This window comes from Bos indicus, chromosome 2 (assembly GCF_029378745.1).
Source record: "Bos indicus isolate NIAB-ARS_2022 breed Sahiwal x Tharparkar chromosome 2, NIAB-ARS_B.indTharparkar_mat_pri_1.0, whole genome shotgun sequence".
NCBI lineage: Eukaryota > Metazoa > Chordata > Mammalia > Artiodactyla > Bovidae > Bos > Bos indicus.
The window spans coordinates 128,591,174-128,614,685 of record NC_091761.1 but is presented as its reverse complement, the minus strand read 5'-3'; the positions used below and the strand labels follow the sequence as shown (position 1 = coordinate 128,614,685).

General features: G+C 43.5%; 1 non-coding gene across 1 annotated transcript; it reads left to right on the top strand.

The window, feature by feature from the left end:
* The first annotated feature begins 6,000 nt into the window (after window positions 1–6,000).
* On the top strand, window positions 6,001–6,110 carry LOC139179035 (U6 spliceosomal RNA). Its single transcript, XR_011563467.1, has one exon. It is a non-coding gene; the product is annotated as a U6 spliceosomal RNA (small nuclear RNA).
* Window positions 6,111–23,512: the final 17,402 nt, after the last annotated feature.

Genomic DNA, 23,512 nt, shown 5'->3' with positions numbered 1-23,512 from the left:
AAGTCACATCTTCTGCCATCTTGGACCTCGTAGGTTCTAACCGGTTTTCATCCAGTCCTCAATGGCTGTCATTCTCTTAAAGGTTATGCCCTGCCCCCTTCCCTCCTGTCTCATGTTGGGTGATGTTGGCCATACAAAAGCCCTACTAGGGTTAGAATGCAAGTAGAAACATGAGTTACTCTTCTCGCTTTCTCCAGTCCGCAGGGCTGGGCAATTGGTTTAGGGAGACGGCTTCCTCTCAAGGTTTCTTCTTTCTGAGGGTTTGAGGGGAAAGTGTGAGCAGTGTGAGCTGCATGGGGGTGGCTTGGTCACCAGGCAGCACTCTCGGTCACCTGGGTATACCTGGGGATACCTGGGGTGGGGGTGCTCCTGGACCTGGGCTCATCCCCTTCCTTCTTATGGGTTCTTAAAGGTTGATGTAATTTGGACTTTAACTTTCCACTTCTTACCTCCGACAAATTAGCTGATCCATAGCTAATTCGATTCTGATTATTTAGCCACAGATTAAAACTTGGTTCCATGTCATCAGTCTCACTTTTCTTTTTTCTAAAAAAGATATTTAAATGTTTATTCATTTATTTGGCTGCACTGAGTCTTAGTTTAGGCACACAGGATCTTTAGTGGCAGCAGGTGAACTCTCAGACTCCAGCCCCCTGAACTGGAAGTGCTGGGTCTTGGCCACTGGACCACCAGGGAAGTCCTGCTTCATCTCATTTCTGATTAGTTTGGATGGCATAGACACAGCTCTTTTCCTCTATTGCATGCTTCATTTTTTTGTTCTTTAATATCAGTCCCACCTTGGCAATTCCTTCCAGACACTCCTGTAACTTTCTGTTCCTCATTTTCTCACCTCTTGCAAACTAAATGTTATCTCTACATTTGTTACTTTGGTAATTTTGCCTCTTACTAGTGCTTTCAAGATTGTCATAGGCTTTATGCTTATTGGGTACGATGGGGCTGATAATGCGTGAAAAATTACTTGTGCACAGAGATATCAACACAGCTGAGTAAAGGACTGCATTGTGCAGAGGCAGGTCTGAAATGACCTTTCACTATACCCGGTGCCATCTGTCGGTGGAGGAAGGGTTGACATTCTTTTTCTGTTCTTATTTCTGTGAATCTATAGACGCTGAAATTTAAGTGGAAAAGTTTCTCTCTATATATTCATCTGTGGATTTAAAAATATTTCATCCTAAGGGAGTAGAGGAGGGATGATTGGGAGTTTGGGGATTATATATCTTAATCGTTCAGTCGTGTCTGACTCTTTGTGACCCTGTGGATTGTAGCCCACCAGGCTCCTCTGTCCATGGGATTCTCCAGGCAAGAATACTGGAGTGGGTTGCCATGCCCTCCTCCAGGGGACCTTCCCAACCCAGGGATCGAACCTGGGTCTCCTGCATTGCAGGCAGATTTTTTTACTGTCTGAGCCACCAGGGAAGCCCAGTTTGGGATTAGCAGATGCAAACCATTATATATAGAATGGATAAACAATAAGGTCCTACTGTATAACATAAATATCCAATATCCTGTGAAACCATAATGGAAAAGAATATGAAAAATAATGTGGATATATGTATATATGTATAACTGAATCACTTTTCTATATATATGTATGTATATATATATAACTGAATCATTACTTCATGATTTTTAAGTACTGCACAATATTACAAGATATGGCTTTATTACAGCTTACCCAGGTAGCCCTTGATGTTGGAAGTTGTTTCTTTACAAATCAAATGTTTTCTTATATGTCCTGAGATGTTCTTTGGGGGCAGGGCTTGTGTAGCTGACCAGCTATCTGAAAAAATCTTGCAGTTAATGAACTGGTTTTTGTCATCCTCTTGGTTAGGTGGTTTCAGATATTTGTATTTTGTTGTGGAGACAGAGAAGCATAGTTTTTGAACTGTATGCTCAAACTCTGAGTGCCAGCCAAACTCCTACACTCTCCTTTATTATTCTAAAGAATAATGGTCAAGTTCTAGCTGGGTAAGCTTTATATCAGAACTACTTGTTTCCTTTTTTGATTGATGTATGTCTTTGGCTAACTGTCTTTTTGATGAAGACTTGCTTTAATTTGTCCATAGGAAGAGTTAAGATATCTCTGTTTGTCATACAAGAGGGAACACGGGCATGAAACTAACAGCACAAAATTATTTAGTATTTTAAAGTTTTTTTTTTCCCTTGGTGTTCATCAAAGGCACTTGTCCAGTTTGTGGCGCTGACTAGAATAACCTTCAGAGAGCAGCTTTTGTTTCTCATTGGTTGATTCTAAAGGTGTTTCTATTGATTGATGAAGCTGTATCATAATTGATAGATCTGAGCACATACTTCTCTTTGGACAGTCAGCAGGTGACTATAGACTTTTTGATTTCTATTTTTAAAAATTTTATTGATTTATTTTTGGCTGTGCTGGGTCTTAGTTGAGGTGTGTGGGCTTCTCTCTGGTTGTGGTGTGTGGGCTGCAGAGCGTGGGCTCGGCAGCTGCGCAGTGACGACTTAGATGTGGGATCTCAGTTTTCCGTCCAGGGATCTGCTGCGTTGGAAGGTGGATTCTTAGCCACTGGACCACCTGGTAAGTCCTTAGACTACTTGATTCTTACCACACGTCCTAAGAAAAGATGCTCACCTCCCTCCTTTCTTCTCTTTTTCTTTTTTCTATTGAGGGATAACACGCATGTTACAAAATTCATAGCCATGCTAATCCTAAATGCTTGATGGATTCTCACATATGTACCTATCCACATGAACATCACCCAGGTCAAGGTGGAGAATGCTTTCAGTATCCAGCTAGCTTCCCTGGGCCTTGCTGGAAGTAACCACAGTCTGACTTCTATTATCATCAGTTTTGCCTGTTCTTGAACATACGGTATGTGCTCTTGTGTGTGGCTCCTTTTGCTCAATATTTCTGTTTTTGTGATTCATGGAAGTTGTTGAGTGCATGACAGAACCAAACTTGAGGCCGCTCACCCATGTATCAGTAAAGCTGATCTACTGACACCAGGCTGTGGCGAAGGTTAAGTGCAGTGTTATCCATGGGCGCCAAGCAAGGAGTCCAGGCAGCGAGTGCTCAAAAGGCTCCAACTCCTCAATGACTTTCAGAGGAAGGTGTTTAAAGATAGGATAAGGGAGGAAGGTTGTAAGGTGTGTGATTAACTCGTGAACATTCTTCTGATTGGTTGGTAGTGAGGTAATTGGGAGTCAACATCAACCTTCTGGTTCCAACTGATTTGGGGTCTATGTACTTCTTCCATCTGGTGGGGGTTTCAGTATCTGCAAAACAGCTCAAAAGATATGGCTCAGAATATTATCTATAGCCCTTGAGGAGGAACGAAAGGTCTTTGACTCCATTTACTGGCTAAGCTATTATTATTTTGTCTTGCTTGACTGTTTCCTTCACTTCTGCATTTTCTTACTTCTCTGATTAAATTAATTCGTTGGAACTTGGGGAAGGCCTAAGAGGCTAAAGTTTTTCTACTAACAAGAGACAGGTGGAGGGCGTGAGGAGGTCTGTCCTGGGAAGGTCCCACAGGGTCCCACTTGGTTACAAGTGTACGGATGTCTGTTTCGTTGTTGCTGTCGTGTAGCAACCCATTGTACGCATCTGCTGCAGTTTATGTATCCATTCAGCTAGCGACTATGAATGTCATCTAGTGCAATACTCATTGGCCATTACAAGGCAAGCTATCAAGAACATCTTCTACATGTCTTTTCGTTCAACCATTTCTCTTGGGCATATACATAGGATTGGCATTGCTGAATGAGAAGGTAGCTGTATATTTAGCTTTAGAAAAATCTGCTAAACAGTTTTCTAAAGAGGTTGCACCATTTTATATTCCTGCCAGCAAGATATGAGCATTTCAGTTGCTCCAGGTCCTTGTGTGCTAAGTTGATTTAATCATGGCGGACTCTTTGCAACCCTCTGAACTGTAGGTTCCTCTGTCCATGGGATTCTCCAGGCAAGAATACTGGAGTGGGTTACCATGCTCGCCTCCTGGGGCTCTTCCTGACCCAGGGATTGAACCGAATCTCTTACATCTCCTGCATTGCAGGTGGGTTCTTTACCACTAGTGCCACCTGGGAAGCCTGCCGGATGACTTCACCTGTGATAAATTCCTCACCTCGGGTATCCTTTCAGTTTTAGGAAAGGACTTTGTCCCTGAGAGTCAGTTTAAAGTATCTGTTTACACAAGATTGGGAATGGAAATATGAGAAATTAGAGCAGTCCTGTCTCTTAAATATAAAGCTGGGTAAGAAAAGCCCAAAGGAGTGAATTTTCCTGGTCCTGGACAATTACTGGCAGTGCAGTAACTGTCTTGAAGACACTTGGATCTTGGATAGGCCAACTGTTAGCTTAGTGGTATGTCTATCACCTTCTCAATGAGAAAAGAAAGAAAGAAAGTGAAGTCGCTCAGTCGTGTCCGACTCTTTGTGACCCCATGGATTGTATCCTACCAGGTTTCTCCATCCATGGGATTTCCCAGGCAAGAGTACTGGGGTGGGTTGCCATTTCCTTCTCCAGGGGATCTTCCTGACCCAAGGATCGAACCCGGGTCTCCCACACTGTAGGCAGACACTTTCACCATCTGAGCCACCAGGGAAGTCACGCTTCTCGATGAGGCCCACCCTGATTGCCCTATGTAATATGTAACACTCTCCTAATCCTCTTTACCTTGCTCTTCTCTTTCCCCTGTGGCCCTTATCATCTTCTAATCTATCTGTTTATTATTGTGCCAGTTACAAGCTATTTTAGCTCCAACCCACCTTCCTATACTCTCTGGGATGCTGGGACTGGGACTTTGCAAACTACATTTCAGCTTGGCCAGCTGGTCCCTGTCGACTCTGCATAGCGTTAGTCACTCAGTCGTGTCCAGCTCTTTGAGACCCCATGGACTGTAGCCCACCAGGCTCCTCTGTCCATGGGATTCTCCAGGCAAGAATAGTGGAGTGGGTTGCTATTTCCTCCAGGGGATCTTCCAAACCCAGGGATGGAACCCAAGTCTCCCACATGGCAGGAAGATTCTTTACTGTCTGAGCCACCAGGGATTCTGCATAGACAATGCCTGGTGGAGGTTGCAGGGATGGAGGAGGAAGAAGGGACTTGTTCCTTCCACTTTGCTTCCTGTTCCTGTGAGCATCTCTGTAGCTACAGATCTTCACCCCGGCAATGGCAGTTCCTTCCTGCAGCAGCAGCTGAATCCACTTTGCAGTGTTTTTTACATCTGCAGAAGCAGCTTCATTGTACCCCCATCAGAGACACCAGCACCAGCCAAGCAGCGGCTCCCCGCTGTCCACCCCTTTCCATCCTCAGTATAATAGCAGCTTCTTAAGGGCAAGGATTGTCTGTTTGGCTCACAGAGCTATTCCAAGCAACTAATACTGCACCTGGGCATTTTGCTCAATAATATTTGTGGGCTGATTGAGTGGGTGGGTACATGGGTGGATGGTTGCTCATTTATGATTTCATGTGAATTACTTGTTTGGCTGAATTTTCTATTTTGGTTTTTGTTATTCTGAGCCAAGATTAACTGTAAAATGAGGTTTTAATAAATTAGAATGGCATATTCTTTTTTTGAGATAGACGCAGTCCCTAGAACTTGAGTGTTTTGACTTAAGGTTCACCTAGTGAAGTTTTGAGGACATCCCTGGATTGGGAAATAGAAAAAGCAGGATAAAACTATTAATGGCAAGGACAGAGGCGTATTCCTGTGGTCAGTGGTCAGCTCAGGAACTCAATGTATTTAACAAAACATGTTTGGAGACAAACTCATTCTGGACCAACCAATAGCCTTGTACTCTTTTTTTTTTTTTTTAATTGTAAAGAAACAAGTGTTTTACAGTCAGGGCAAGATCGCTGGTAGAAGATTCTGAGTTATGGAGACAGGAATAGAGAACAATCTCTCCAGCAAGAAGCAACAAGACCAAATGAAGTCACAGTGGCAACTTGTCCAAACGGAATTAATGTTTTCCATTTGATCAGAGAACCACTCAGAGATCCAAGCGCTCCCTTCAGCAGCACACATAGAACCAAAATTGGAACAATACCGAGAAGATTAGCATGGCCCCTGCCCAGGGATGAGATGAAAATTCGTGAAGTGTTCCACAACATTGAGCTCCCTCACTCTTTCCATTGTGCAAGGACACAGCAGGAGACAAACTTCTAGGGATCAGGAAGCAGATTCTCATCTGCAGGCATCTTGATCTTCCCAGCCTCCATTTCTGCAGGAAATGAATATTTGTTCTTCAAGCCCAGAACAAGCAAAGCAAAACTAAGCAAAACAAAAAACCCCACAAAGGTATCTTGAGACACCAGTGACTCAGAAAGTCACGGTTCATAAAGTAACTTTTTTTTTTTTTAATACTAAAATTTTAGTTCATCAGTCACCATGTAGATAGCTCTAGATTTTTAGTTTGGATCTCTGAAAACTCTTTGAAAGATTTTATTGTCTATTTTTAGAGTTGTAAACATTGTCACAGGCCTCAAGGACAGTTTAGAGTGAAAATATGTTATTAATACCTAATAGCAGCACAGGCCTGGAGAAGGCAGTGGCATCCCACTCCAGTACTCTTGCCTGGAAAATTCCATGGTCAGAGGAGCCTGGTGGGCTGTAGTCCATGGGGTAGCTAAGAGTCAGACACGACTGAGTGACTTCACTTTCACTTTTCACTTTCCTGCATTGGAGAAGGAAATGGCAACCCACTCCAGTGATCTTGCCTGGAGAATCCCAGGGACGGGGGAGCCTGGTGGGCTGCCGTCTATGGGGTCGCACAGAGTCGGACAGGACTGAAGTGACTTAGCAGCAGCAGCAGCAGCAGCAGCAGCAGCAGCACAGGCCACAGAGTTACTTCTTTAAGTTTTGGCTTCCTGTGAAGAAAACGGGATTATTGAGTAATTTTGGTTACTTTGTTAATGTGTGTATGTGAAGTTTAAGTCATCGGGATGTTTCACACAGAGAGGTTTGGTTCACTTATTTTGTTACTAGTGTTATCATGCCTACTATAAATGCTTTAAGAAGAGTTTAGTCCTCTGAGTGTTTGTATGGGGTAGATGGGTTTCCCAGGGGGCGCTGGTGGTAAAGAACCCTCTTGCCAACGCAGGAGATGTAAAAGACTTTGATCCCTGGGTTGGGAAGAACATTTGAAGGTCTTTTGGGGCCTGTTTTCTTCTTTCTCTCTCTCTCTTTTTCAATAATAAGGGTAAATCAGGATTTTTTTTTTTTTTTTTTTGGAGAAGGCAATGGCACCCCACTCCAGTACTCTTGCCTGGAAAATCCCATGGACAGAGGAGCCTGGTGGGCTGCAGTCCATGGGGTCGCTAAGAGTCGGACACGACTGAGCGGCTTCACTTTCACTTTTCACTTTCATGCATTGGAGGAGGAAATGGCAACCCACTCCAGTGTTCTTGCCTGGAGAATCCCAGGGACAGGGGAGCCTGGTGGGCTGCCGTCTATGTGGTCGAACAGAGTTGGACATGATTGAAGTGACTTAGCAGCAGCAGCAGCAGGATTCTTTTTTATGTGTGTTCTGATAAGATGGTATGGGCTCCTATTAGTTTACCTGTTGGAATTTCTACAATGTTTATTAACCAGCATGCTAAATTGCTCCAGTCGTGTCTGACTTTTTGCAACCCTATGGACTATAGCCTGCCAGGCTCCTCTGTCCATGGGATTCTCCAAGCAAGATTCCTTCTCCTGCGGATCTTCGCAATCTAAGAATCAAACCCACGTCTCCTGCATTGGCAGGTGGCTTCTTAACAACTAGCACAGTCTGCTGCTGCTGCTGAGTCACTTCAGTCATGTCCAACTCTGTGCCACCCCATAGACGGCAGCCCACCAGGCTCCCCGTCCCTGGGATTCTCCAGGCAAGAACACTGGAGTGGGTTGCCATTTCCTTCTCCAGTGCATGAAAGTGAAAACTGAAAGTGAAGCCGCTCAGTCGTGTCTGACTCATAGCGACCCCATGGACTGCAGCCCACCAGGCTCCTCCGTCCATGGGATTTTCCAGGCAAGAGTACTGGAGTGGGGTGCCATTGCCTTCTCCGAGTGCAACCTGGGAACCCTTTATTAGCCGGAGGGGAGAGATTTAGGCCACTTAACATTTGTGGCGGCGTGCATTTTAACTAAATTTGTCTTCTAGAAAAAATAATGTTTAAATGCTTCTAAACTCTGGGCGTCACAGAAACAATATAAACTGTGTTGAATCAGGAGGAATTTTGAGGTGTTTAAAAACAATTTTTCAAGTGAAATGAGCACCTCTTTGACATGGAAAGGCTTGACCTCCAGTGGGGATTCATATTACAAAGGAGTTTCTTACCAACAGTGGCAGAAGCAATATTTGTGTAGAGGAAGGCTTTAATTATCCCAGGGGGAGAAAAGCCCCACAAAACATCATTTAATTGTGAAAGGCGATTGATACAAATTGGCCTTGGAAAATTGAAGGTGCATCACTTGCAGATGCAGGAGAGGACCAGGAGGCCTTGCTTCATCATTTACCATCTTTACAGGCTGGCCTCATGGTGAACTAAGTTAGACTAAGTAGAGTTCCTTGAATGGGTCATCCAGGAATCTGTGTTATGCAGAAACAATACTAGCTCTTTGCATATAAAATTTTAAAATTTTCCAAAAAAAAAAAAACCCACCAAAAAAAACCTGGTAGGTTTGGCAGACAGTGTAATTAAAAAATCCTGATCCAATCTTCTGTAAAAACTTCAGAGTCTCATCCAATTTCATGCTTCCCTTTTCCCAGGCTCAGAAGCCTGCAGAGTAGGAAGGTCGTGTGGTTGGCATCTTTTGTTTTTAACCTTCCCCTCCCTCCCCACTCTCTGGCTGCTGTTTTGGGTCCCTGGACGGGGGAGCCTCGTGGGCTGCCGTCTATGGGGTCACACAGAGTCGGATACGACTGAAGCGACTTAGCAGCAGCAGCAGCAGCAGCAGCAGGGCTTCCCTGGTGGCTGAGACAGTGAATAATCTGCCTGCAATGCAGGAGATCTGGATTCCATCCCTGGGTTGGGAAGATCCCCTGGAGGAGGGCATGGCAACCCACTCCAGTATTCTTTCCTGGAGAATCCCCATGGACAGAGGAGCCTGGTAGGCTGCAGTCCATGGGGTCGCTAAGAGTCGGACACGACTGAGCGACTTCACTTTCACTTTTCACTTTCATGCATTGGAGAAGGCAATGGCAACCCACTCCAGTGTTCTTGCGTGGAGAATCCCAGGGACGGAGGAGCCTGGTGGGCTGCCGTCTATGGGGTCACACAGAGTCGGACACGACTGACGTGACTTAGCAGTAGCAGCAGAGTACATCATGAGAAACACTGGGCTGGAAGAAGCACATGCTGGAATCAAGATTGCCAGGAGAAATGTCAATAACCTCATATATGCAGATGACACCACCCTTATGGCAGAAAGTGAAGAGGAACTAAAAAGCCTCTTGATGAAACTGAAAGAGGAGAATGAAAAAGTTGGCTTAAAGCTCAACATTCAGAAAACGAAGATCATGGCATCCGGCCCCATCACTTCATGGGAAATAGATGGGGAAACAGTGGAAACAGTGTCAGATTTTATTTTTTTGGGCTCCAAAATCACTGCAGATGGTGATTGCAGCCATGAAATTAAAAGATGCTTACTCCTTGGAAGGAACGTTATGACAAACCTAGATAGCATATTCAAAAGCAGGGACATTACTTTGCCAACAAAGGTCCGTCTAGTCAAGGCTATGGTTTTTCCAGTGGTCATAGATGGATGTGAGAGTTGGACTGTGAAGAAAGCTGAGAGCTGAAGAATTGATGCCTTTGAACTGTGGTGTTGGAGAAGACTCTTGAGAGTCCCTTGGACTGCAAGGAGATGCAACCAGTCCATCCTAAAGGAGATCAGTCTTGGGTGTTCATTGGAAGGACTGATGCTGAAGCTGAACCTCCAATACTTTGGCCACCTCATGCGAAGAGTTGACTCATTGGAAAAGACTCTGATGCTGGGAGGGATTGGGGGCAGGAGGAGAAGGGGATGACAGAGGATGAGATGGCTGGATGGCATCACTGACTCGATGGACATGAGTTTGGGTGAGCTCCGGGAGTTGGTGATGGACAGGGAGGCCTGGCGTGCTGCAATTCATGGGGTTGCAAAGAGTCAGACATGACTGAGTGACTGAACTGAACTGAACTGACATGGGCATCTTCCAAGTGAGTTCTGCTGGCACTCGCTGGGTGGCTTCCCAGCTCTTCTCCAATAAATGGTTTCCTAGTGAATTTTGTTCTCACCCAAGAAGCGGAGTTTTCTGCTTGTCAGCCCTGGGCTGTAGCATCTCAGCAAATGGTCTCTACCATGTAGGGGAGCAACATCTCTTATGAGGTCTAATTGCTTCCAGGTTTGTTCTTTTCTTGGGCACGCTGCTCAATCCTATAGGTAAGACCTGTTGCCTTTATCAGTTATTGCTTCATTCTTGTACATTCTCTTTACACCTTAGTTATTAATTATTCTAATAGTCCCATATTATTAGATAACAATTTTTATATTAAGTGTTCCCTGTTCAAATTACTATGTGGCTTCTCTCTCCTGACTGGACCTTGACTAATACATTTGTTCTTTTTCTTATTGATTTTTTGGTAATTCTTTGTATATTCTGAGGGCTTTCCAGGTGGCGCTAGTGGTAAAGAACCCACCTGCCAATGCAGGAGATGTGAGAGGCTCGGGTTCGATCCTTGGGTCGAGAAGATCGCCTAGAGAAGATCTTAATACTATGTTGTATATTTGTTACATATCTTTCTCCAGACTCTTACTTATATAAAAAGTGCACGTGTGTAAAATGTAACTGATAATCGTGAAGAGGACCCTTACGTATTCTTCCACCCCAAGGTCAAGAAGTCCAACACTGTAAGCGCCCTGCAAGTCCCAGCATGCCCCTCCCACAATCACAGTTCCGTCTTCATCTGCCCTCGTAGCACTCCGGATAGCTGCTGTCCTGGCTTTTATGGTATACTATCCTTGCTTCATTTTTATTTTTAAGTTTCTGTTTATTTTATTTTTGTCTGTGCTGGATCTTCGTTGCTACTTGGGCTTGTCTCTAGTTGCAGTGCGTGGGCTTCTCGTTGCGGTGGCTTCTTTTGTGGATCACAGGCTCTAGGGTGCGCGGCTTTAAGTAGTTGCAGCTCCAGGGCTCTAGAGCACACAGGCTTAGTTGCTCCACGGCTCGTGGGATCTTCCTGGACCAAGGACTGAACCTCTGTTTCCTGCACTGGCAGGTGGACGGGCTTCCCTCATAGCTCAGTTGGTAAAGAATCTGCCTGCAATGCAGGAGACCCCAGTTTGATTTCTGGGTTGGGAAGGTCCTCTGGAGAAGAGATAGGCTACCCACTCCAGTATCCTTGGGCTTCCCTTGTGGTTCAGACAGTGAAGAATCTTCCTGTAATTGGGAGACCTGGGTTTGATCCCTGGCTTGGGAAGATCCCCTGGAGAAGGTAAAGGCTACCCACTCCAGTATTCTGGCCTGGACTATATAGTCCATGGGGTCCCAAAGAGTGGACACGACTGAGTGACTTTCACTTTCACTTCTTTATCACTGAGCCTCGAGGGAAGCCCTCATTTTACTTTAGAGTTTTACTACATATGTATATGTCTGGCTGTTAGCATGACTGATGCCATCTTGGGCCCATTCAGTTCTTGCTTTCTTCCACTGACCCTACCTAGGGATGAACTGTGTAGTAAATCTCTTCGTTGTCAAGGGCTCTGTAGTTAGTAGATATTGTTCATGATCGTTAGGTCCAGGTGGACTCCATGCTCCTACGTTTGTTCCCATGATAAGACCTTGTCTGACGTATTCCCAGTGCTCACCAGCCTAGTTACCCATTCATAGATCTTGAATTAGGGAAGCACTCTGTGTTTCCAAGCGCATACTCCCCATACCATAGGTTAACTATAAAATTGTCCCAGTTTTGCCTCCGTGCTATAGAGCACAATTGTGAAGGCTTCCAGATTGTCTTCTGCCCAGCCCTACTCTGTGAGCAGGTTGTCATATGATAAACTGACACATTGAGTATATGGAGCTGTCTGTCTCATTTTTCAGTCTTAAAGTACTCTCAGCTCAGTGGGCACTGTGCATTCTTTTTGTCTTCCAACAGTACGTATCCTCAAAGTGTAATTATATTTATTTTTAGTTCTATATGAATACAGTCTTACTGGATGTGTGTGTGTGTGTGTGTGTGTGTGTGTGTTTTAGCTCCACCCATGTGGGATTCCCTGGTAGCTCAAAGGGTAAAGAGTTTCCCTGCAATACGGGAGACCTGGGTTCGAACCCTGGGTCGGGAATAACCCCTGGAGAAGGAAATGGCAACCCACTCCAGTATTCTTTCCTGGGAAATCCCATGGATGGAGGAGCCTGGCAGGCTATGGTCCATAGGGTCACAAAGAGTTGGACACGACTGAATGACTTCACATGTGGCAGGATCTTAGTTCGCTAACCAGGGATTGAACCTGCATCCTTGGCAGTAAAAGTGCTGAGTCCTAACCACTGGACCGCCAGGGAATTCCTTGGATGTATTCCTTCATCTGGGACTTCCCAGGTGGCACTAACGGTAAAGAACCCAGCCGCCAGTGCAGGAGATGAAAGAGACACGAGTTAGAGGGTGTGGCAACCCACTCCAGTAATCTTGCCTGGAGAATCCTATGGACAGAGGAGCCTGGCGGGCTGGCTACACTCCATAAGGGTGCAAAGAGTTGGACACAACTGAAGCCCTGTTAGCATGCATGCACATTCTTTTATGTTTGTGAGATTTATCCCTATCATTGTGTGTGGCCCTAACTCATCGCTCTATAGCATTTCGTTGTGTGAATGTGTAACATCTAGGGTATCCATCTTACGGCTGATGGGCAACAGAATCGTCACAGTTTTTAGCTACTGTGAATATTTTCCAACAGGTCTGCTACACTGGGCTCCCTCGACAGCCAGAGAGCCCCTCCCTGGCGTTGTCTCTGCCTGCAGCATCCTCCCCACCGGGACATTCTCTGCTTGGCTGGGCCTCTCTCACGTATCAAGTCTCAGTTCAAATGTCACCCTCTCAAAGAGGCCTGCCTTGATAATGCCACCTAAAATAGCTCCATCCTTGTCCTTAATCTCCGGCACCTCACCCCATTCGCGTGCTGCTATGTGAAACTGTTAGCTTTTCTCAGTTGATTTTTTTATTGTGGTCAAAATGTATATAACATACAGTTTACCATTTTAACCACTTGTGAATGCACGATGCAGTGACATTGTACATTCACAGTGTTGTAGAACCGTCACCACTATCTATTTCTAGAACTTTTCATCATCCCAAACAGAAACTCTACACCCATTAAATAATAACTCCCCCATCTCTCCTCCTCTCGGCTCTGGGTAACCTCTGTCCCACTTTTTTTTTTTTTTTTTTAACTGTTCTGTGAGGCTCAGGGAATCTTAGTTCCCCAGCCAGGGATTGAACCCAGGACCCCTACAGTGGAAGTGTGGAATCTTAACCATTGAACTTCCATGGTTAAGATGGTTCGTCTTAACCGTCTATCCCACTTTTTGTTTCTATGAATTTGCCTATTTCTACATTCCTCATTTAAGTGGAATTGTATAACATTTGTCCTTTTGGGTGTGGCTTTCAAGATTAATTTATGTTGCAGCGTGTGTTAGAATTTCATTCTTTTCAAAGGCTAAATAGCATTCTATTGAATGTATGTAACACATTTTGCTTATCTAGACTTTAGTTTGCTTCCTCATTTGGTGGTTGTGAATACTGATGCCATAAAGTGTACAAGTTTGTTTCAGTCCTTGTTTTCTATTGTTTTGGATATGTATCTTGGAGTGGGATTAAAATGATTGTTTAGACTTTCATTAGACTACAGTAGACCCCAATGCCTAGAGCAGTGTCTGACTCACAGTACAAGCTTAAAATACATTTTTGAAATGAACCAATTTCCAAGGTAAACTGAACAGGGCATTATTATAGTAACCTATGTCATTGTTAAGGAGATTAAATGCCACATATCCTAGCATGGGGCCCTGGCATCTGATCACGGTTCAGTTTACATTCGCCCTTCATGACGGCTTCACTCAGCCCAGGTTCCTGAAGTTGATGCTTGTTTGGGGGCTTCTATTTAGCTCTCTGTTGCCAGCATATATATATATATATATATATTTTTTTTTTACATTTTCCCATTTGCTGAATGCCTGAGTGTAGCAGATATCAAGATGGTCAAGGCCCTGCACCTGTTCTCAGGTTTTAATTTTAATACAATTTGTTTCATAACAGACAGTGTGACTTGGGAGGCCTATTCAACGTGGGTGAAAATAGAGCAAAAAATCGTCCACTGTTTGTACTCTGTGACCTCTGATGATCCCAGTAGGATCCCAAGTCCTGAGCTAGAAGATGACACCACCCTTCAGCTTTATACTTCACCGTTGCATGTTGAGTAACAAATTGCTTAAATTTCGCTAAACTACACTCTTATTTCACATTCCTTGGAATTGTAATATGTGAATCTTTGCAGAAATCCTGGGTTTGCCCGGGGGAGTGGAGAGAGAAAGGAAAAAGAAGCAGGCAGGGGTTGTTAATAATAGACTTTAAACAAGTTTCAAACCAACAGGTTATGATCAAGTGCCTACTGTATGCTTACTGCAGGGCAGTGAGACTGGAGCTGGGGGACAGAGAAGTTCTATCCTCAAGGAGTTTATGATCGAGGTAGAGCAGATAGAACTTTGGTTAGTAAGTGCTGAGGGCTGAGAGAGTTGCTGGTATTAACTTGGACTGTCAGGGTAGAAGGACACATTGAAATAATCTGATCTCATTTTAGAGAGGGGAAACTGAGGCTCAGAGAAGGTGAGAGGTTTGCCTAAGGCCACACAACTAGATGATGTCAAAGCTAGGGCTTGAACTCAGGTCTCCTGACTTCTCCACCAGTGTTTTTTCTGGTGGAGATATTTATTTATCTGGCTGTGCTGGGTGTTTGTTGCAGCACGTGAGATCTTCAGTCTTCGTTGCAGCATGCGAGATCTTTAGATGAGGCATCTGAACTTTTAGCATGTGAGATCTAGTTTCCTGACCAGGGATCAAACCAAGATCCCCTGTACTGGGAGCAGAGAGTCTTAGCCACTGGACCACCAGGGTAACCTTTCCACCAGTGTTTTTTCTATTGACTCACAGATGTCTCTGTTAATTCAATGGTCTAGCTTGGCTCTGTCCAATAGATAAAATTCTATAGCATGAGCCATATACAGAATTTAAAAATTCCTAATAGCCACATTGAAAAAAAACCCAAAAAGAAACAAGTGAGATTAATTTTAATAACATGTTTTATTTAAGCCAATATGTATGGAATATGATCATTTCATCTGTAGTCAATATAAAAATTATTAATGAACTATTTCATATTTTTCTCATTGTACTAAGTCTTAGCAAAGCGTTAGTTGCTCAGTTGTGTCCAACTCTTTTCGATCCCATGGACTGTCCCCCACCAGGCTCCTCTCTGCTTGGAATTCTACAGAAAAGAATACTGGAGTGGGTTGCCATTCCCTTCTCCAGGGTATCTTCTTGACACAGGGATCGAATCCAGGTCTCTTGCATTGCAGGCAGATTCTTTACCATCTGAGCCACCAGGGAAGTCTTAGAAATTGGTGTATATTTTATACTTTGGCACACTTCAGTTAGGACCAGCCACATTTCAGGTGTTCACTGGTCACATGTGGCCAGTGGCTGCTGTGTTGGCCAGGGCCAGCTAGCTCTTTGAATTGAATAGTTTATGTGCCAGATTTTCAGAGGATATCTTGAAGAACATGAAAGGTGTTATATAGACATCATGGTTTACAGTCAAAAGAGTCTTAGAGTTGGCAGGTTGGGCTTTGAATCTTAGTTCAGTTGAGACAGGCTGGAGCCTGGGACCCTTTGGTGCCATGCTGCAAAGCTTGGACCTGAACGCACCTCTCCTTGAACAACAGAATACAAAGAAATGGTATGGGACTAAAAATAGCTGAGTTGGTACATGTGCAGTTGGGGCCAATTCTGGACAAAAGACATGAAGAGACCAAAAAACCCAACTTCCACTTTTGAAAAACCTAGAGCAAAAACAAGGTACTGTGCATGCCTCCTGTACACAGCGGTAGGCAAAACACCTAAGCCACCCGTCTGGCCCACCCCTGGACATACCCCTGCCCTCACTCTCATATAAGGAACAAGCTCGCCAGTCCCCTTAAGGAGCGACCAAACAAGGGAAACTCTTGTTTGTCCCCCTTCCCCCTGCTGTAGCAGGGGCCCCAACAAAACCTTGTCTGAACTTCTTGTCTGGCCTCTGATCAATTTCTATTGATTAAGGAGGCCAAGAACCCTGGTTGATAACACAACCATTTACTAGCTGTATAGTCTCTAATGAATCAATTATATCCTTGATTGTCCTTTGGTTTGTATCTACTAAAGCGCAATTGTAGAGATCAGTTGGTCAACATAAATAAAATATATTTCTGTGTATATATGTAAGTACATAGGGCTCAGCGGTAAAAAATCCACCTGCGGTGCAGGAGACAAAGGAGACCCTGATTTTATCCCTGTGTTGAGAAGATCCCCTGAAGGAGGGCATGGCAATGCTTTCCAGTATTCTCGCCTAGAGAATTCTGTGGACAGAGGAGCCTGGTGGGCTACAGTTCATAGTGTCACAAAGAGTTGGACAGGACTTGAGCGACTGAGCACGCATGCACTCACATGTACGTGCCTATGATGTGTAATTGTATACGTATGCATGTATAAAAATGATTTGCTAGTGCAGCATCTGGTACTCAAAGTATTATTCTTATTTCCTGAGAATACAAAAGATTTAGAAATATCGTTATGTGCTAAGCACCAGATGGATAAGACAACTTTATTAAGCAAGTTTAATATCCTGTGAAATTGGTACCAAAGCAAGTGGGAAGCAACTGAAGACATCACAGGAGTCAGAGCTGGGAAAGCCAGCTCATGTGGTCAAAGTCAGGAGGAGCAAGTCTCGCTGAGCCGCCAGTCCCTCTGCCCAGGGGGCCCGATCCCAGCTGCCAGCTGCCAGGGAGATCTGAGCTCTCGGGCCAGCGAGCTGTGTGTTGTGTAATCTGTTCTGTTAACATATTCACTTCAATTTCAGATTCAGAGTTAAACAGGGACAAGCTCTGTTGGAAGCTGAATTGCCTCAAATCAGCTCTAAACAATCCTTTGAGAAGGGAGAGACTTAAAATCACCAGCGTAGGTAAGCACCTTGTCACCACTTGGCAGATGAAAATACTGAATTCTGTTGGGAGATTGGGATTGACATATATACACTACTATGTATAAAGCAGATATGGGAACCTACTGGATAGCACAGGGAGCTCCACTCAGTGCACTGTGGTGACCTACATGGGAAGGAAGTTCAGAAAAGAGGGGATATATTAGTATATGTAGAGCTGATCCACTTTGCTATACAGCAGACAGTAACGCAACATCGTAAAGCAACTACTGCAGTACAAATTTTAAAAGAAGAAAAGAAAACACTGAATTCTAGAAAGGTTAAGTGATTGGGCCAAGATAAGTGAGCTGAGATTTGAGCTCACATAGCCTGTCCCCGAAGCTGCCTTCAGGACCAGAGATTGTTACTGGAGAAATACCAAGTAAACTAAGTGCTGTTAATTGCCTTCTCATCTTCAGAAAGCAATCTGGAATCTGCTACTTTAAATGGTTCTGTTTTTAGTTCCTCACCTTGGAGAAGGCAATGGCACCCCACTCCAGTACTCTTGCCTGGAAAATCCCATGGATGGAGGAGCCTGGTGGACTGCAGTCCATGGGGTCGCTAAGAGTCAGACACAACTGAACGACTTCACTTTCACTTTTCGCTGTCATGCATTGGAGAAGGAAATGGCAACCAACTCCAGTGTTCTTGCCTGGAGAATCCCAGGGACGGGGAGCCTGGTGGGCTGCCGTCTATGGGGTTGCACAGAGTTGGACACGACTGAAGTGACTTAGCAGCAGCAGCAGCAGTGGTCACCCTACACCTCTAAAGAATATTTGTGTGGTTACTTCTCAATGCGCTGATTTATATGTTTCTACTGACTTCTCCTTGTGGGTTATACAACCTCCAGCCTCTTCCTGTTGTCATTTTGATATGCTGTACGTATTTGAGCTTCATAAACATCTTTTCTTTTCCATCAGCTTTCCACAGTTATCTTTTGATCTCTAATACACAGAGTTTACATATTTATCATTATGTAAATAGAGCCAAGTAATGTACTAGGATGGCATTTTCTTTTCTGCTAATTCAATGCCACTCAAGAAGAATGTCCCCAGGGTTAATTTCAAGTGAATTCTTTCATACACATCACCAATTGTTTAAAATCACGACGTATTTTATTTTTGGATCATGTCTTTCCCATACCATTCCCCCTCAATTTTCTCCTTGGGAGTAATATAAATTGCTAATTAAAAGACGCTTACTCCTTGGAAGGAAAGTTATGACCAACCTAGACAGCATATTAAAAAGCAGAGACATTACTTTGCCAACAAAGGTCTGTCTAGTCAAGGTTATGGTTTTTCCAGTGGTCACGTATGGATGTGAGAGTTCGACTATAAAGAAAGCTGAGCGCCGAAGAATTGATGCTTTTGAACTGTGGTGTTGGAGAAGACTCTTGAGAGTCCCTTGGACTGCAAGGAGATCCAACCAGTCCGTCCTAAAGGAGATCAGTCCTGGGTGTTCATTGGAAGGACTGATGCTGAAGCTGAAAGTCCAGTACTTTGGCCACCTCATGCGAAGAGCTGACTCATTGGAAATGACCCTGAGGCTGGGAGGGATTGGGGGCAGGAGGAGAAGGGGACGACAGAGGATGAGATGGCTGGATGGCATCACCGACTCAATGGACATGAGTTTGGGTAAACTCGGGTGTTGGACAGGGAGGCCTGGCGTGCAGCAACTCATGGGGTCGCAAAGAGTTGGATACGACTGAGCGACTGAACTGAACTGAATTTTTTGTTGAGCAATTACCATATGCTGGGCAAATTACAAAGTGCTTTACACATAATGATTAATTTAATCCTCACAGCTAGCTACCCACGGAGGAAAGTACAATAGAATCCCCATCTTATGGACGAGGAAATTGAACCACAGAGAGGTTAAGTGGTGGAGCTGGGGTTTAATGCAGACTCTGATTGGCATCCATGTCCACAACACGGTTAACTACAATACTGTTCTCAAAGGGGACATGAGCCATCTTCACCACATTCCTAATCTCTACCCGCTCTGTGTATTGCTCCCCTGTTCTAATTTAGATCTGTTTCTTTACATTTGGACCATGTCTTTCTTATCCACTTTTAATTTCATAAATTAAAATTTATTTTATTTATTTATTTTTAATTAATTAATTTATTTTAATTGGAGGCTAATTACTCTACAATGTTGTAGTGGTTTTTGCCACACATTGACATGAATCAGCTATGGGTGTACATGTGTTCCGCATCCTGAACCCCCCTCCCACCTCCCTCCCCATAAAATTTATTTTAAATGGGCATGTTTGAAGAGCCTTTATTTTGTCTTCCACATCTGCAGAAGTGGTCCATGTGGTCCTGGAAGTGAGCTGGGACCATTTGTCCAGAGAATTCTGAGTTCTGGGTACTGTATGCACAGTTTGGAAAGGGGAGATGTCACGGGCTCTGTGCAACCACGATCCCTTGGTTCCAAAGACTCCTTGGCCCCTCGAAAAGGGTGCAGCCAGCAGAGGGTCAGAGTGCTCACGAAAGCATGAAAGTAAAGTGAAACTGTTAGTCGTGTCTGTTTCTGCGAGAAGGGAATGGCCCAGGATGAGTTTCTCATTTTTAAATCCCTTGTAGCATACTGCAGTCAGCACGATTTGAGGGTACTCTATGCACAGTTTGGAAAGGGGGACATTTCCAAATGTTCTACATCTCACATCTAACGTTTCAATAGAAAACCTGCAGCATTTCTGACCTGAAACCCCAGAGGACAGAGCTGAGGGCAATAACAGCTACTGAAAAGTGAGGGGGGTACCCTGGCAAGGTGAAAGGCAGAGAGAAGAGTTCTTTGTAAGCTCTGTACCAATCTCTGGCCAACCTCTAAATCATACATTCGTAGGACAAAACTTCAGCGAAGGATAAAAGAAGCGAACCAACATTTGAACTGCTTGCCCAATGACAGTGTTTGTTATTTTGAGTCAACCAAGTTAACTGCCTGAGAACAATTGCAAAAAGCAGCACTCTGTAGGGGTTATATGACACAGTCCAGAGTCTTCACGACATAGTACTGAAGATGGAATCCAAAGCTACCTGACATACAAAGAAAAGGAAAATGTGATTCTTTTTTCAAGAGAAAGGATGATCAAAAGAGACTGAGATGACCAGATAATGATTTTAAAGTAGCTGTTATAGCTAGTTCTTTACTATAAAGGAAAGTAGGCTCCTAATGAAAGATAGAAAAATCTTGATTGAGAAATAAAAACTCTAAAAAAAAAAAGAACCAGATGATAATTCCAAAGCTGTGCAATTCAGTATCTGAAATTTAAAAGCTGTTGGTTAGGTTTATGTCTCAAATGATTGTGAAGTGAGGATACAAGGTAACATTGATGAGTGATGTTACAAGAGCGAAATAAACAGGATCCTGGAACCAGGAGCACAGAGACTAAGGAGAGGCTAGTTTGGCAGAGATGGGGTGCATATCCTTTTTGTTTTTTGCACCACATTGCTTGGCATGTGGAGCTTCCCAGACCAGGAAAGCCCTGTGGTAGCTTTTAAAACACTAATAAGTTTTGTTTCTCTCTCTTGTTTAAAAATATAATGCAAGTTTATAACAGAGATTTTGAAAATGTAGATAAGAAAATAAATATCAATTATAATCCCACCACTAGAGAATACACTGTCAATATTTTGATGTTTATTCTTCTAGTCTTCTAAAATATATACAATTTTAATTTTCATTAAATATGTTCACACTCAATATACTGTTTGAAATCTGCCTTTTGATTTTTAACACCTATCCTGAACATCTCTTCACACATCTAAATATTTTTCATTATTTTTGATGATAGCATACCAGTCATGATATATTTGGACTGTAATGATATATTAAGTATGAGCCTTATATTTTCCATATAGATCACAAATATTTTTCTCAGTTGGTTTTTGCTTTTTAGCTTTATGGTGAGCCTCTGCATTCATTAGCTGGCCACGGTTCAATAAAAACCAGGCACCGTCCTCCTGGGCAGCCATCTGAGAAATGGTATTTCCCACATGGACAAGACCCATGTCTGTTTCAGTCATCACGGTATCACCAGCATCTAGCAGAAAGCCTGGAGTGAAATAGCTACTCCATAAATATGCATTGGGTGATTGACTAACTTTTGATTTGTATCCTTGAGGGGAAGGCCAGGGTACTGAAAGGTTGTTGCTGAATCACGCAAAGATGCCGGGATTTTTGGCCCCCAGAGGAGAAGAATTTAATCCGGGGCCAGAGACGAGGCTTAATCGCTCAGAGCTTTTGCGTAATAAAGTTTTATTAAAGTATAAAGGAGATAGAGAAAGCTTCTGACACAGGCATCAGAAGGGGGCAGAAAGAGTAACCCCTGCTAGTCTTCAGCTGGATGTTATATAGTCACTAGCAGTCTGTTAATAAAAGAAAGGAATGTCTTAAAACTCAGAATGGCACCAGGCCCCTCACCCATAAGATGCATTTTGGGATAATCTTGGCACCAAATGGTTCATCCTGGGCCATAAAATGATTAACTTGAATCTTGTAGAAGGGCAGACCACCATACAAATAGTTTCATCTACATAGATTAGGGGAACAATATCTGAGTATAACATGCTGGTTTGTCAAGTGGGTTCTGAGCCAAGAGGAAGAACCAACTTGAAGACAGAGTCTGGGGTAAATGCACAGCACATTAGCATAGCTTAAGACAGACATTTCCATAAGAGAAAGGCATTGGTTATCTCTAGGTTTGAGAATAGTTAACTTTAGGTGAAACCAGGTGTCATTATGGCAACACAGTATTTTAAGGGAAACCTCCTTTTAAATTTGTATAGAGAAGGGAAAAAATATCGCTAGTTTGTTTCCTCCTACGGCTTAAGAGAGAGAAAAATGTCTGACACTTGCAGGCTATTTCCTCCATTTGGAGACCCCTGGCCTTCCTGCCTGTTACCCTACCATCAGCTGGCTGCTGGCTTCCACTCCTGTCGTGTAACTAGTCTGTTTTCGACCTAGTAATTCATGTACTTTGACTCAGTAGTTCCTCTTCTAGAATCTTAGAGAATTTTTCAGAGATGCAGGCAAAAATTTATACATAAGGATATTCATCCCAGGCTTATTCATTAGTGAAAAATTGGAAACTATTTCTGACAACATGGAAATGATACATAGTTACATGATAGACAAATATTAACATGGGGTTTTGGAATTTTTTTTGGTGATGTGAGAAAACTTTTACAGTTTCATGTCATAGGAAAAAACTGAGAATGTAAAATTATATGTAGGATTTCTCAATTCTGTTAAGACTGGTAAGAAATATATGAAAAACATTAACAAGTTGTATGTGAATTTTAGCTCAAAGAATTGGAAAACTTGAGTTATGGTGCATTTTCACTTATAAGTTTTCTGAGGATCTGAGGATCTGGCATCAGCAGCTTGGTGGTGCTGGGCTGGCAACTCTGCAATCCTCCATTCTTTATGGTCACCAAATGGCTGTCCCAGCTCCAGGCATCGTGTCCGCATCTGAGGCAGGAAGGAGGAAGGGGAATAGTCTGGTGTCTGCAGTGTCTGTCTCCTTTATCAGGAACATGAAGACCCTACCAAAGGGCCCCAGCAGATTTCTCTTGAGGTCTCTTGGACCAGAACTGGGTCCCATGGCTGCTCTCAGCTACAAAGGAGCCTGGGAAAGTGAGTATTTCACTTCCCAGTCTCTAGAGTGGAGGTGGCAATGGAGAAGAGGTGAGAATATCTGTTGGGATAGCTATTAAACAGCTATTCCATTGTACTTATTTCTGGTTGGTGGATTTATGGATTTATTTAAAAAATTTTTTTTGCAGTATAGTTGACTTGCAGTGTTGTGTTAATTTCTGCTCTATAGCAAAGCGATTCAGTTATGCAAATATATTTTATTTTTCATATTCTTTTCCATATGTTTCATCACAAGATATTTAACATAGTTCCCTGTGCTATACAGGAGGACCTTGGTGTTAATCCACCCTGTATTTAATAGTTTGCATCTGCTAGTCTCAAACTCCCAATCCTTCCCTCTCCCTCTCCGCCTCCAACAGCAACCACAAGTCTATTGCACTTACGGATATTTTTGCTTTTCTTCTTGGTTCCTTTCTGTCTTGTCCAATTTTTCTACAACAACCATTTATCATTCCTATCATTGGAAGGATACAACAGATGCTACTTTAAAAATTCCCTGTGAGGTTGTGGGCTCTTGTCTCTGGAAGTGTCCATACTGTCATCAGTCAAAATAGTGCAGAAGGAACCGTTGAATTCTGTGGGAGCTGGATCAGCCCCTCTATCTTCCCCAG